The sequence below is a fragment of the Oncorhynchus kisutch genome, linkage group LG6 (genome assembly GCF_002021735.2).
Source record: "Oncorhynchus kisutch isolate 150728-3 linkage group LG6, Okis_V2, whole genome shotgun sequence".
Taxonomy (NCBI): Eukaryota; Metazoa; Chordata; class Actinopteri; order Salmoniformes; family Salmonidae; genus Oncorhynchus; species Oncorhynchus kisutch.
This window is the reverse complement of record NC_034179.2, coordinates 3545401-3562151: the sequence shown is the minus strand read 5'-3', so window position 1 is coordinate 3562151 and position 16751 is coordinate 3545401. Positions and strand designations below refer to the sequence as shown.

General features: G+C 45.4%; 1 protein-coding gene across 2 annotated transcripts in view; it reads left to right on the top strand.

Moving 5' to 3' along the window:
• Positions 1-1903: 1903 nt before the first annotated feature.
• LOC109883433 (phospholipid phosphatase-related protein type 1) overlaps positions 1904-16751 on the top strand; it is a 154536-nt gene continuing 139688 nt past the window's right edge. Inside the window, exon 1 of one of the 2 annotated variants that reach the window (XM_031826007.1) lies at positions 1904-2105. The gene's annotated coding sequence lies outside the window, so the exon portion shown is untranslated. The remainder of the gene's footprint in view (positions 2106-16751) is intronic. The other variant, XM_031826008.1, reaches the window with a different exon arrangement.

Here is a 16751-nt window from a genome sequence, read left to right as displayed (position 1 = left end):
CCGGGGACCTGGCGGGAACTCAGCATCTAGCCCACCTCTGGACTGGGGACCTGGCGGGAACTCAGCATCTAGCCCACCTCTGGACCGGGGACCTGGCGGGAACTCAGCATCTGGCCCACCTCTGGACCGGGGACCTGGCGGGAACTCAGCATCTAGCCCACCTCTGGACTGGGGACCTGGCGGGAACTCAGCATCTAGCCCACCTCTGGACCGGGGACCTGGCGGGAACTCAGCATCTAGCCCACCTCTGGACCGGGGACCTGGCGGGAACTCAGCATCTAGCCCACCTCTGGACCGGGGACCTGGCGGGAACTCAGCATCTAGCCCACCTCTGGACCGGGGACCTGGCGGGAACTCAGCATCTAGCCCACCTCTGGACCGGGGACCTGGCGGGAACTCAGCATCTAGACCACCTCTGGACCGGGGACCTGGCGGGAACTCAGCATCTAGACCACCTCTGGACCGGGGACCTGGCGGGAACTCAGCATCTAGCCCACCTCTGGACCGGGGACCTGGCGGGAACTCAGCATCTAGCCCACCTCTGGACCGGGGACCTGGCGGGAACTCAGCATCTAGCCCACCTCTGGACCGGGGACCTGGCGGGAACTCAGCATCTAGCCCACCTCTGGACCGGGGACCTGGCGGGAACTCAGCATCTAGCCCACCTCTGGACCGGGGACCTGGCGGGAACTCAGCATCTAGCCCACCTCTGGACCGGGGACCTGGCGGGAACTCAGCATCTAGCCCACCTCTGGACCGGGGACCTGGCGGGAACTCAGCTGTACCTTTGTGCGGTATGTAGGTCAGAGCTGGGCTGCTCCTTTTCAATCTGATCGGTCTGCAGTGTGTGGGCCAGCTTTGGGCCAGGCATATACTGGGACAGAAAAACAAATGTTGCGGGCCCCAGCTGAGCCTGAGTCCTTTTACTAACTGGGTACCTCAATATACAGCAGGGTCACAACATCAGGTTTTCAGCGAGCCTGTGATGTGACTTCCGCTTTTGGACCATTTTTATGTCACTTATATATTGAAGCGACTTCTTCGTAGCAGGTTAGGAGAATTTACGGAGCAGGTTAGGAGAATTTACGGAGCAGGTTAGGAGAATTAAAATAGCAGGTTAGGAGACTGAGTTTAAGGTTAGGGGAAAAAGTTAGTGTTGGCAAAAAAATGCACTCCTAACCTGCTATGAAAATCACTTTGTATCGAAGTGGCGTGAAAAGAGTGTGTCCGTTAATAACAAGGAGGTACTCAATCTTAACTCCTCCTCCACGTTTATTGGATTGGTCGAAGAGCAACCCGGACCAGAAGGTATTACATGCCTTTTATTTAATGCGACATTAGGTTACCTTTGATACAACCTCCTCCCCGGGATAACTACACATGGGCAGAAGTGTATGGTGGACAATATTTTGATATAAAAACGAGAGAAAAAAAAGCTATTGAGTACCCTCAACATTTCAAGCCATCAAAGTTCGTTTTGTAGTATAAACCATCACAGTTTATATTGTAACGATCCCTGGGTTTATAAGCGCAGATATCGACTCTACCGCTTGAGCATGACTTTAAGGTACAGTCGATAGCGCGCTGGACTTTAGGCTAGAAGATCGAGGGTTCGAGACCTGCTCACTGCCTTCCTTATGATATTATAGTCAAGAAATTGTGACAATTATGTTTGGAGATTGGACTAATAGTAGAGTATTTGAGGTTCTATGCTATTGGCTTGGGCTGGTGGTGGATTCATCCCTTCTCGCCAAGTAGTCAGTAAACTGACAGGTGTACAGGTGATACACGGGTTGTGACTCCGCCAAAAAAAACAATTAGTTAAAAATAAAGACTCGGGGTGGACGAGACGTCAGTCCCCGTTGATCGCGGGGACGCTGTATGAAAGCTCATTATAACGCCTGAGTGGGTTCTCAGTGGTAAAAACACGCCTTGTCCCCGCCTCCGATTCACAGCATCCCCTTCACGTCCTCTCCTTCTGATCACCCGTCTCAAAGTAAACGCTGGAGCACTCGGACAATACGATGGAGTAGCATGACTTTGTCCTGTCTTTCCTTTCCCTTTGATGGATTTGCACTTCCTTTGGAATATACTTTAATCACACGGTAAGTTGTCCGTGATGCAGTCGGTTGCACATTGACCCACGGGTGAGAAATACGCGGAATGGTTGCTATTCGACAATTCAACTGTTGTCTATTGTTGCTGACATCGTCCACGGTCGATAGGCTCCTGCTGTAATGGACAAGTGGTTTTGACATGTCTGGAGTGGCAGCGTGTTTCTGTCAGCCCGTTACATGTAGCCAGTGTTTCACTACAGCGTCACTTTGTTTCAATGGTCAAACCTGGAGAGGGAAGCCACACGTTGTGGATGGAGGACAGGCTACTACTGGCATGGTCCTCAGAGGGTCATTTTGACCAGCGAGGAGCCGTGGACTCAAACACCTGCCTCTGGAAGTCATTTAGGACCGTGAGGTGATGGCTGTCTCATTACCACACCGTCGTCGTGTTGACTTTTACATCCCGAGTTGTGTGAGAGCCTATACATCCTAAACAGACATAATATGTTCGCCATTAGCGGGGACATGGTGATGCAGCCTAGTTGTTTTTGTCGCCTTTCCCCCCCCTCGTTGTCCGGTTTAGGAGCAGTGCTGATTTTAGGATAATAATGAATACATGAACAAGTGAGACCTGATCCTAGATCAGCACTCCTACTCTAAGATCCTGATGTGTGATCTCCCGATCATCTTTACCCCAATCTGATTGCACACGATGCCCTACGGGCTGTGGCCCTTTTAGTTGGTGTTGAGGTACACATCAGGCCTATTATGATATTGATGTGTGTCGATGCTGGTGATTTTCAACAACAACGTGGAAATCCCCCCCATCAAAAGAGATTGAATTCACTCAGCTCTATTGGATCAGCTAATGTATCTGGCCAGTGACTTCACATGGGCACATCATCACACTGTGTCATTTCCTAAGGGCCCTGGTCAACAGTAGTTTACTATATATAGGTATATACTTCAGCTACCGACAGCTCCTATGGATGGATAGCCTGAGAATGTGTAGATGTTGCTCCCCATGTTACACATTCATGCATTTGTACACACACACACATAGACAGCCTCATTTTCAGTGTGGAGGGTGAATTCATGATGTCTTGTAGTGTTCAGTAGTTTCTTCTAATTGGCTAGATTAGTAATGAATGTGCATTGTGCTGTGTATTACTCAGTGAAGGCTGGACAAGCTCTAGGCTACAACATTGTGTTCTATAAGCTCCAGCTGGCGATTCATATAGTGACTAAACCCCCCCCCCCCCCCCAGTTGGCAACTTCTTTCTTTAGGTTGGATACTTTGGAATGTCGGGAACACACTGCCTATAGGCTACAACACATCGACACAGATAAACTACAATAAACTACTGCCGTAGGTTAAGTCTATATCTAAAACACTGTTATTAGTGTCAAATTATACAGGTACATTCTCAACACAGCAGTCAGTCAGCATTTAGAAATGCATGCAGCTGTATTCCAAGAAAATAAAGTCTGAACCCCCTCCAAAACAACAACCCTTTCAGACTGAACCCCCTCCAAAACAACAACCCTTTCAGACTGAACCCCCTCCAAAACAACAACCCTTTCAGACTGAACCCCCTCCAAAACAACAACCCTTTCAGACTGAACCCCCTCCAAAACAACAACCCTTTCAGACTGAACCCCCTCCAAAACAACAACCCTTTCAGACTGAACCCCCTCCAAAACAACAACCCTTTCAGACTGAACCCCCTCCAAAACAACAAACCTTTCAGACTGAACTAAGCACATTTAATTCAGACTGAACTAAGCACATATAAACACCGTTCAGACTGAACTAAGCACATATAAACACCGTTCAGACTGAACTAAGCACATATAAACACCGTTCAGACTGAACTAAGCACATTTAATTCAGACTGAACTAAGCGCCTTTAAAATTGGCCAATTCAGCCGTTTCTATCTCAATATCAAATCATTTCTGGGCAACAATTAAGGACCTTACTCTGTTTGTTACATCATGTGATGTAAAAAGGCCTTTATAAATACATTTGATTGATTTTCAATTAAAATGGTAAAAAAAAAAATGTTTCTTAGAAAATATCAATTTTTCAATCTACAATTAAACTATGACTGTCTGGGAGGGGCTTGAGTGGGAAGGGCTAAACAGAAAACAAGCTGTAATTGGCAGAGAGGTTTGGAACTCTCTTATGGGTGTATGGCAATTCCACAGTAACAGAATTATGCTTTTGAAAATGAATGCTCCCCTCCACAAAAAATTAAATGAAACAACACCACGTACTCACTGCTAGCCTGCACTGGAAGTGTTGGCTGCATCATGTTAGCTTCACTAAGTCACTGCTAGCCTCCACTGGAAGTGTTGGCTGCATCATGTTAGCTTCACTAAGTCACTGCTAGCCTCCACTGGAAGTGTTGGCTCCATCATGTTAGCTTCACTAAGTCACTGCTAGCCTCCACTGGAAGTGTTGGCTGCATCATGTTAGCTTCACTAAGTCACTGCTAGCCTGCACTGGAAGTGTTGGCTGCATCATGTTAGCTTCACTAAGTCACTGCTAGCCTCCACTGGAAGTGTTGGCTGCATCATGTTAGCTTCACTAAGTCACTGCTAGCCTGCACTGGAAGTATTGGCTGCATCATGTTAGCTTCACTAAGTCACTGCTAGCCTGCACTGGAAGTATTGGCTGCATCATGTTAGCTTCACTAAGTCACTGCTAGCCTCCACTGGAAGTGTTGGCTGCATCATGTTAGCTTCACTAAGTCACTGCTAGCCTGCACTGGAAGTGTTGGCTGCATCATGTTAGCTTCACTAAGTCACTGCTAGCCTCCACTGGAAGTGTTGGCTGCATCATGTTAGCTTCACTAAGTCACTGCTAGCCTCCACTGGAAGTGTTGGCTGCATCATGTTAGCTTCACTAAGTCACTGCTAGCCTCCACTGGAAGTGTTGGCTCCATCATGTTAGCTTCACTAAGTCACTGCTAGTCTCCACTGGAAGTGTTGGCTGCATCATGTTAGCTTCACTAAGTCACTGCTAGCCTCCACTGGAAGTGTTGGCTGCATCATGTTAGCTTCACTAAGTCACTGCTAGCCTCCACTGGAAGTGTTGGCTGCATCATGTTAGCTTCACTAAGTCACTGCTAGCCTGCACTGGAAGTGTTGGCTGCATCATGTTAGCTTCACTAAGTCACTGCTAGCCTCCACTGGAAGTGTTGGCTCCATCATGTCAGCTCCCCAGTCATGATGCACACAAGTTAACACATTTAAATAATGCGACACAGCATGTAGACATTTTTTTAAACTGAATTACTGTTCGTAAAACAATGTCCATACAGGCTTTACAACACTTTACAATGAAAGAAAATACCAGTAGCTTCCCGTTTTGTAGGCTAACTTAACTCGCTAGCTGACAGCTGAAGTTAACATCAATTCACTCCCCTAGGACTTTGTTTGTGATAATATACACCACCTGTGCTTTACTCTACTCTACAGTAGAGTATAGTTCAGTTTCTTTACTCTACAGTACTGAACTGTGCTCTACTCTACAGTAGAGTATAGTTCAGTTTCTTTACTCTACAGTACTGAACTGTGCTCTACTCTACAGTAGAGTATAGTTCAGTTTCTTTACTCTACAGTACTGAACTGTGCTCTACTCTACAGTAGAGTATAGTTCAGTTTCTTTACTCTACAGTACTGAACTGTGCTCTACTCTACAGTAGAGTATAGTTCAGTTTCTTTACTCTACAGTACTGAACTGTGCTCTACTCTACAGTAGAGTATAGTTCAGTTTCTTTACTCTACAGTACTGAACTGTGCTCTACTCTACAGTAGAGTATAGTTCAGTTTCTCTACTCTACAGTACTGACCTGTGCTCTACTCTACTCTACAGTACTGAACTGTGCTCTACTCTACAGTACTGAACTGTGCTCTACTCTACAGTAGAGTATAGTTCAGTTTCTTTACTCTACAGTACTGAACTGTGCTCTACTCTACAGTACTGACCTGTGCTCTACTCTACAGTACTGAACTGTGCTCTACTCTACAGTACTGAACTGTGCTCTACTCTACAGTACTGAACTGTGCTCTACTCTACAGTACTGACCTGTGCTCTACTCTACAGTACTGAACTGTGCTCTACTCTACAGTACTGAACTGTGCTCTACTCTACAGTACTGAACTGTGCTCTACTCTACAGTACTGAACGGTGCTCTACTCTACAGTACTGAACGGTGCTCTACTCTACAGTACTGAACTGTGCTCTACTCTACAGTACTGAACTGTGCTTTACTCTACAGTACTGACCTGTGCTCTACTCTACTCTACAGTACTGAACTGTGCTCTACTCTACAGTACTGAACTGTGCTCTACTCTACAGTACTGAACTGTGCTCTACTCTACAGTACTGAACTGTGCTCTACTCTACAGTACTGAACTGTACTGTACTCTACTCTACAGTACTGAACTGTGCTCTACTCTACAGTACTAAACTGTGCTCTACTCTACAGTACTGAACTGTGCTCTACTCTACAGTACTGAACTGTGCTCTACTCTACAGTTCTGGGTAATAAACTAGCAATAGTCTGTTGCTAAATATCTCAAAAAACTAAAAGCATTGGCTGGGAAACACACAGTATTAAATAGAGTCATGACTACATGGAACTCCCTGCTGAACGAGGTAGCTCAAGATAGCAATAAAACCAGATAAAAAACCCTGATAAAATAACACCTTACTGCACAGAACAGGACTGTGAAGAGACACGGCCATGTTTGTGTTGTAATTTACTCTTTATTATGTGGGTGGGTGGCCTTGTGCACAAGCCTTGACTTGAAGAGACACGCAGACAATGTGATATATGTGTAGATGGGGGGCCTTGCATGAAGCATTGACTTGTGGGAGCTGGAACGGCTCGTAGAACAGGAACCATGTCCTGTTTCTGAAGTGGGAGGCAGAGGCAGGAAATGATGTGCTGTTTGTTATGTGTATTATTAGGTATTTTTATTTGTTGTCTTGTTTCCTGTTTGGACCCCAGGAAGACTGTAATTGAGGATCCCAATAAAATATGAAATACTGTGCTGTATTGTACTGCACTGTCCAAACGTGTAAACCTAACTGTAGTTTGTCACTACTATGATTTCACATTATAGCCAATTCAATTTACAGAAATTCCGTTTCAGGTTTTAATTCATCACTTAATAATAAGAGGTGTAACGATTCTCCCACAGTTCAAATGGTTAAGATACTAGTACATCGGCCCCCGGGAGCCCAAACCAATGGTTAAGATACTAGTATATCGGTCCCCGGGAGCCCAAACCAATGGTTAAGATACTAGTACATCGGTCCCCGGGAACCCAAACCAATGGTTAAGATACTAGTACATCGGTCCCCGGGAGCCTAAACCAATGGTTAAGATACTAGTAAATCGGTTCCCGGGAGCCCAAACCAATGGTTAAGATACTAGTACATCGGTCCCCGGGAGCCCAAACCAATGGTTAAGATACTAGTACATCGGTCCCCGGGAGCCCAAACCAATGGTTAAGATACCAGTACATCGGTCCCCGGGAGCCCAAACCAATGCTTAAGATACCAGTACATCGGTCCCCGGGAGCCCAAACCAATGGTTAAGATACTAGTACATCGGTCCCCGGGAACCCAAACCAATGGTTAAGATACTAGTACATCGGTCCCCGGGAGCCCAAACCAATGGTTAAGATACTAATACATCGGTCCCCGGGAGCCCAAACCAATGGTTAAGATACTAGTACATCGGTCCCCGGGAGCCCAAACCAATGGTTAAGATACTAGTACATCGGTCCCCGGGAACCCAAACCAATGGTTAAGATACTAGTACATCGGTCCCCGGGAGCCCAAACCAATGGTTAAGATACTAGTACATCGGTCCCCGGGAGCCCAAACCAATGGTTAAGATACCAGTACATCGGTCCCCGGGAGCCCAAACCAATGGTTAAGATACCAGTACATCGGTCCCCGGGAGCCCAAACCAATGGTTAAGATACCAGTACATCGGTCCCCGGGAGCCCAAACCAATGGTTAAGATACTAGTACATCGGTCCAAATTAAGCCGAATGAAACGTTATGAATGACCGTTTCACTAATGTCGTAACTCATATAGTCTTATTATATTATATATTATAGTCTTATTCTGAAAATACCTCGTATCAGTTGTGACTGAACTCATACATCTTATCCTTCAGGTCAGTAGCCTATTGAACTTTATGCATGTAACTGCGTATGACAGGGCGGAGGGAGACACAGCTGCTGGTGCCAACCAGAGGTAGGCCTTATCCCTGTTGTACACAGGGCGGGAGACACAGCTGCTGGTGCCAACCAGAGGTAGGCCTTATCCCTGTTGTACACAGGGCGGGAGACACAGCTGCTGGTGCCAACCAGAGGTAGGCCTTATCCCTGTTGTACACAGGGCGGGAGACACAGCTGCTGGTGCCAACCAGAGGTAGGCCTTATCCCTGTTGTACACAGGGCGGGAGACACAGCTGCTGGTGCCAACCAGAGGTAGGCCTTATCCCTGTTTTAATAAGATAGATCTGTACAGCACCTTTAGCATTCAGCTGCTCGCGTTGTCATAGACTTTACCAGTTGAGTGACAACCAATGTAATGTGCTGGGTCATTGTTACTAAAAGCGCTGTAGAAGATCTAATTGTACCGGAGTGGATTCAACTGCTGATTGGTATTTTCAATCATTCATAGATTATACGGATTGTTCAGGTTTACCATAAGAAATAGTTTTGGTTGTTTTGCTTGAATATTTTTAAACAGTCAGTGTATTTGGTCATTTTTCCATGAACTGGTTAATTTCATAAAGGACAGCAACAATTTTTTGTGAGTCGTGTCTCAAACATAGGTCGGAGTGGGAGAACCTCTCTGTACAATTCTAAATGGTCTGAACCATGTGGTTTTGAGACGGGGACGGGGACAGGGTAAAATCCCAAACTGCATTATATTAATTGGCTAAATGCCATGCTAATTTGTAAAGATAAATATTGACATAGTACTAGCTACAAATAATATCTGCAAAAATGACCATTTGATCAGTGGTCAGGGTTGGCTAAGTTACTTTCTAAATGTAATCTGTTACAGTAACTCATCACCCGTCCGATTACCCAAACTCAGTAATGTAATCTGATTACATTCAGTTACTTTTAGATTACTTTCCCTTTAAGAGGCGTTAGAGGAAGACGGCAACGTATGTTACCAATTCAACCACATCTATTGCAGGATAAATCAATGTTAAAGTTGACATAGTTGGCCATATATTATATATATATATATATAAGACAATAGTGTAGGTTACCAATTGAACCACATCTATTGCAGGATAAATCAAAGTTTACACAGTTGCCATATATGGATGTTAAATTGTACTTTATGTGTTGGTTCTGTAGGCTTCTTCTAACCCATCGCTTTCTACTACATATAATAATAGGATTAAATTATATATTTACTATAAAAACTAAAGTTATCAGAATTCCAGTCATTGTAATACCCCTTGATCTTCAGGAATTAGACGTGGAAATATGGAAGTACAGATTAGCCAAATTGTTTTACCTGAGCATGACCCCAGAATTAAGGACTTATTAGCCAGCCCTACTCTGTTGTTTATGATGTAGTTGTCATGGACGACTGATTGGGACTCATTGATTCCAGTTGAAAAATAAATGCTGCGCTCATGGAATGGCTTTGAGCACAATTGGCCCAGCGTCGTCCGGGTTTGGCCGGGTTTGGCCGGGTTTGGCCGGGGTAGGCCGGGTTAGGCCGGGGTAGGCCGGGGTAGGCCGGGGTAGGCCGTCATTGTAAATAATAACTTTTTTCTTAACTGACTTGCCTCGTTAAATACAGGTTAAATAAGACATTTAAATATATATATAATGAAGTGTTGCATCGCATTTACCTAGTAACATAGAGCAGTAGAGTAGAGGTGCTTACGGAAGTGGCACACATGGTAGGTTCCAGGAATTTATTTAAAAAAAATGTAATTCTATATCATTTTACTGGAAACTTCCGCAGAATCTTTTTTAGTAATACCGCACAAATAATGGAAATGACAGGCTACTTTGACGCTGACAAATTGAGAATCTGAGATCAATAAACACGACGTTGTCTTGAATCCATCAATAGTCTAGTCCACTGTACGTGGAGATACATATTGCACAATAGAAAGGGGAAATTATAGGCCCTAAAAAGGCTTCCCAGTTTCACTGACTCACCCTATGATGTGCAGCTCACTCGCCGGTGATGTCCGTTGCGCCAAAAGCCTCTCTCTCTCTCCCGGGCCAATTTGGAAGTTGACCAAATATTTGTTAGCCTAGAGCAGACAGATTAGAGTATTCTCTTTTCAGCAAGAGACATTTGCTTTCTAACCTGTGTTTTCACGCGATTGGTTTTGGAATATTTGGAAAGGCCGGTTTTGTCTGCGTGCTGTTTTTTCACTGACAGATTTAGGACTAAGTAGTCTTTAAAAAAATATGGACTAGAGCTAAGTACTGGCAAAATCTTTGAGGAAAACCTGGTTCAGTCTGCTTTCCAACAGACACTGGGAGATGAATTCACCTTTCAGCAGGACAATAACCTAAAACACAAGGCCAAATATACACTGGAGTTGTTTACCAAGATGACATTTGAATGTTCCTGAGTTGCCTAGTTACAGTTTTGACTTAAATAGGCTTGAGAATCTATGGCAAGACTTGAAAATGGCTGTCTAGCAATGATCAGCAACCAGCTTGACAGAGCTTGGAGAATTTTAACGAGAATAATGTGACAATATTGTACAATCCAGGTGTGCAAAGTTCTTAGAGACTTACCCAGAAAGACTGTAAGTAATCGCTGCCAACGGTGATTCTAACATGTGAATACTTATGTCATTTAAATTTTTGTATTTAATTTTCAATACATTTTCCCAAATTTCTAATAACACGTTTTAACCTTTGTTATAATTGGGTACTGTGTCGATCAGTGAGAAAAAAAACATATAATTGAATCCATTTTGAATTCAGGCTGTAGCACAACAAAATGTGGAATAATTCAAGGGGTATGAAAACTTTTCTGAAAACAGTGTAAAATACACACCTTTTGTAGACGGTGTTGTATTTCAAATCGAGTCTTAACTGAATGAACAACAAATATTTTTTATTAGTTTGGGGAATGGCCTCGTCTCAGAGGGAAGTTCCTCGGAGACAGATGATGTGATGGCAGGTAGCCCCATGCAGGTGCGTTGGTACCGCTTGCCGTGTGGTAGCAGATAACTTTTTTTAGGGCCTTCCCCTGACACCGCCTGGTATAGAGTCCTGTATGGCAGGAAGCTTGTTCCCAGTGATGTACTGGGCCGTATGAACTACCCTCTGTAGCGCCTTGTGGTCGGATATCAAGCAGTTGCCATACCAGGTGGTGATGCAACCCGTCAGGATGCTCTCGATGGTGTAGCTATAGAACTTTTTGAGGATCTGAGGACCCGTGACAAATCTTTTCAGCCTCTTGAGGGGGAAGAGGCATTGTCATGCCCTCTTCAGGACTGTGTTGGTGTGTGTGGACCACGATAGAGCCTTAGTGATGTGGACACTGAGGAACCTGAAGCTCTCCACCCGCTCCACTACAGCCCCGTCGATGTGGATGGGGTCGTGCTCGGCCCTCCTTTTCCTGTAATCCACGATCAGCTCCTTTGTCTTGCTGACGTTGAGGGAGAGGTTGTTCTGAGAGAACATGGGTAATTTGACATGTAAATACACCCATTTTGATTGGTTGAGAGACAGGAAGGTGATAATTGCAAGAGTGAACCCATGTGTTTAACAGCAAGCGTGAGGAATGTATATTATTTTGCCATGCTTATAGGTCATAGGTCATAGGGTAAATAGATTAATCACATTCCACACATGGTTAATCGGAAAGAGGAGAAGAATGAGATGCTATGCTGATGATGATACGTGTCTATTCATTCCCACTAGACTAGAAAACAAAGTGAATTATGTTATGCTTACTGGATGAAGCTAAACGAGCAGACCCTGATTTCAACTTTCGTAAACTACATTTCAATTGAGTAGAGGCTTTATCTGAATGAACGACAAAGGGAATTCAATATGACATTGCATCAAATAGTTTGGGTGAATGGCCTCGTCTCCGAGGGAAGATCCTCTGAGCCAGATGATGTGAGGACAGGTAGTTGCTGGCATTGAACTGCCACCAAAAATAATATATACGGTACCGGGGAGAAGGGACACGATGACGAAAACTATAAGATATAAAGATTGAAAACAACGATTCATTTGAATATAATTTTTTGGGAATATCACAAAAGTAAGGTTATGATTAGTGGAAAGTCTCCTTGCAATAAAGCACGGTGTACTGAGCGACAGAATCAACTGCTGTGATTATGTTACATATGTAATAGAAGAGAACACGTTCTCATTTACAGCAACGACCTGGGGGGTAGTTACAAGGGAGAGGATGAATGAGCCAATTGTAAACTGGGGATTATTAGGTGACCGTGATGGTTTGAGGGCCATATTGGGAATTTAGCCAGGACACCGGGGTTAACACCCCTACTCTTACAATAAGTGCCATGGTATCTTTAATGACCTCAATTAGTAATTTAATACTCTCCAACTAATGTAGCTTTTTGATTAGCAGTGGCTGAAAGGACCGTAGAGCTGAGAGGATGGCCAATAGTTTGGATCCAACACATTTGAGGTGGAGCAGAGCATGACCAGCGACCTAGATGTCGGGAGAATGAGGGTAGAGTGGCTGGGGTTGCAGCTTCAGTTGTGAACGACCCGTGTAGCGTCGAGGTGAAAGATAACACCTTTATTTATTACTTCACAAAGGAGAGAAGTGAAACAGAATTTGGATGAGGGTTGAAGTGGCGAGATGAATAGAGAATGATGAGGAGCAGAGCGGGGGCCGAGGAAGAGGAGGAGGAGGAGGAGGGATGAATAGAGAATGATGATGAGCAGAGTGGGGCCGAGGAAGAGGAGGAGGAGGAGGAGGGATGAATAGAGAATGATGATGAGCAGAGCGGGGCCGAGGAAGAGGAGGAGGGATGAATAGAGAACACAATTACATTTTATCGATTGCAATTTGAATGCACAGAGATACCGTGATGAGATCCCGGGGCTCATCCTCTCTGATAGGCCAGGAGACAGGCTTCCTGTTTCCTGATAGGTCAGGACATCTGTCACAGTGATTCTCCCAGGGGAGAGATGGGATCAAAGTGGCAAATAAGGACAGCCTCATCACCCCAGGATACAGACAGAATCGTTTAAATATAGTGCACTACTTTTGACCACGACCCATAGAGCACAATGAAGGCAATATGGTTGCATGTGGGAAACTATCATTGATGCTGATGGTCATTCAACCTATGAATGGTAATACATTACACTGCCAGGAGACGTCACCTATCCTGGCTATACACACAACAACCCTGTCCTGTCCTGGATATACACACAACAACCCTGTCCTGTCCTGGCTATACACACAACAACCCTGTCCTGTCCTGGCTATACACACAACAACCCTGTCCTGTCCTGGATATACACACAACAACCCTGTCCTGTCCTGGCTATACACACAACAACCCTGTCCTGTCCTGGATATACACACAACAACCCTGTCCTGTCCTGGCTATACACACAACAACCCGGTCCTGTCCTGGCTATACACACAACAACCCTGTCCTGTCCTGGATATACACACAACAACCCTGTCCTGTCCTGGATATACACACAACAACCCTGTCCTGTCCTGGATATACACACAACAACCCTGTCCTGTCCTGGCTATACACACAACAACCCTGTCCTGTCCTGGCTATACACACAACAACCCTGTCCTGTCCTAGATATACATACAACAACCCTGTCCTGTCCTGGATATACACACAACAACCCTGTCCTGGCTATACACACAACAACCCTGTCCTGTCCTGGATATACACACAACAACCCTGTCCTGTCCTGGCTATACACACAACAACCCTGTCCTGTCCTGGATATACACACAACAACCCTGTCCTGTCCTGGCTATACACACAACAACCCTGTCCTGTCCTGGATATACACACAACAACCCTGTCCTGTCCTGGATATACACACAACAACCCTGTCCTGTCCTGGATATACATACAACAACCCTGTCCTGTCCTGGCTATACACACAACAACCCTGTCCTGTCCTGGATATACACACAACAACCCTGTCCTGGATATACACACAACAACCCTGTCCTGTCCTGGCTATACACACAACAACCCTGTCCTGGATATACACACAACAACCCTGTCCTGTCCTGGATATACACACAACAACCCTGTCCTGTCCTGGATATACACACAACAACCCTGTCCTGTCCTGGATATACACACAACAACCCTGTCCTGGATATACACACAAAAACCCTGTCCTGTCCTGGATATACACACAACAACCCTGTCCTGGCTATACACACAACAACCCTGTCCTGTCCTGGCTATACACACAACTATCCTGTCCTGTCCTGGATATACACACAACAACCCTGTCCTGTCCTGGATATACACACAACAACCCTGTCCTTGCTATACACACAACAACCCTGTCCTGTCCTGGCTATACACACAACAACCCTGTCCTGTCCTGGCTATACACACAACAACCCTGTCCTGTCCTGGATATACACACAACAACCCTGTCCTGTCTATACATACAACAACCCTGTCCTGTCCTGGATATACATACAACAACCCTGTCCTGTCCTGGCTATACACACAACAACCCTGTCCTGTCCTGGCTATACACACAACAACCCTGTCCTGGATATACACACAACAACCCTGTCCTGTCCTGGATATACACACAACAACCCTGTCCTGGCTATACACACAACAACCCTGTCCTGTCTATACATACAACAACCCTGTCCTGTCCTGGATATATACACAACAACCCTGTCCTGTCCTGGATATACACACAACAACCCTGTCCTGGCTATACACACAACAACCCTGTCCTGTCCTGGCTATACACACAACAACCCTGTCCTGTCCTGGCTATACACACAACAACCCTGCCCTGTCCTGGATATACATACAACAACCCTGTCCTGGCTATACACACAACAACCCTGTCCTGTCCTGGATATACATACAACAACCCTATCCTGGCTATACACACAACAACCCTGTCCTGTCCTGGATATACATACAACAACCCTGTCCTGTCCTGGATATACACACAACAACCCTGTCCTGGCTATACACACAACAACCCTGTCCTGTCCTGGCTATGCACACAACAACCCTGTCCTGGACATACACACAACAACCCTGTCCTGTCCTGGATATACACACAACAACCCTGTCCTGTCCTGGATATACATACAACAACCCTGTCCTGGCTATACACACAACAACCCTGTCCTGTCCTGGATATACACACAACAACCCTGTCCTGTCCTGGATATACACACAACAACCCTGTCCTGTCCTGGATATACATACAACAACCCTGTCCTGTCCTGGATATACACACAACAACCCTGTCCTGTCCTGGATATACACACAACAACCCTGTCCTGTCATGGATATACATACAACAACCCTGTCCTGGCTATACACACAACAACCCTGTCCTGTCCTGGATATACATACAACAACCCTGTCCTGTCCTGGATATACACACAACAACCCTGTCCTGGCTATACACACAACAACCCTGTCCTGTCCTGGCTATGCACACAACAACCCTGTCCTGGACATACACACAACAACCCTGTCCTGTCCTGGATATACACACAACAACCCTGTCCTGTCCTGGATATACATACAACAACCCTGTCCTGGCTATACACACAACAACCCTCTCCTGTCCTGGCTATACACACAACAACCCTGTCCTGGATATACACACAACAACCCTGTCCTGGATATACATACAACAACCCTGTCCTGTCCTGGATATACACACAACAACCCTGTCCTGTCCTGGATATACATACAACAACCCTGTCCTGTCCTGGATATACACACAACTATCCTGTCCTGTCCTGGCTATACACACAACAACCCTGTCCTGTCCTGGATATACATACAACAACCCTGTCCTGGCTATACACACAACAACCCTGTCCTGTCCTGGATATACACACAACAACCCTGTCCTGGCTATACACATAACAACCCTGTCCTGTCCTAGCTATACACACAACAACCCTGTCCTGTCCTGGCTATACACACAACAACCCTGTCCTGTCCTGGCTATACACACAACAACCCTGTCCTGTCCTGGATATACATACAACAACCCTGTCCTGGCTATACACACAACAACCCTGTCCTGTCCTGGATATACATACAACAACCCTGTCCTGTCCTGGATTTACACACAACAACCCTGTCCTGTCCTGGATATACACACAACAACCCTGTCCTGGCTATACACACAACAACCCTGTCCTGTCCTGGATTTACATACAACAACCCTGTCCTGTCCTGGCTATACACACAACAACCCTGTCCTGTCCTGGATATACATACAACAACCCTGTCCTGTCCTGGCTATACACACAACAACCCTGTCCTGTCCTGAATATACATACAACAACCCTGTCCTGTCCTGGCTATACACACAACAACCCTGTCCTGTCCTGGATATACATACAACAACCCTGTCCTGGCTATACACACAACAACCCTGTCCTGTC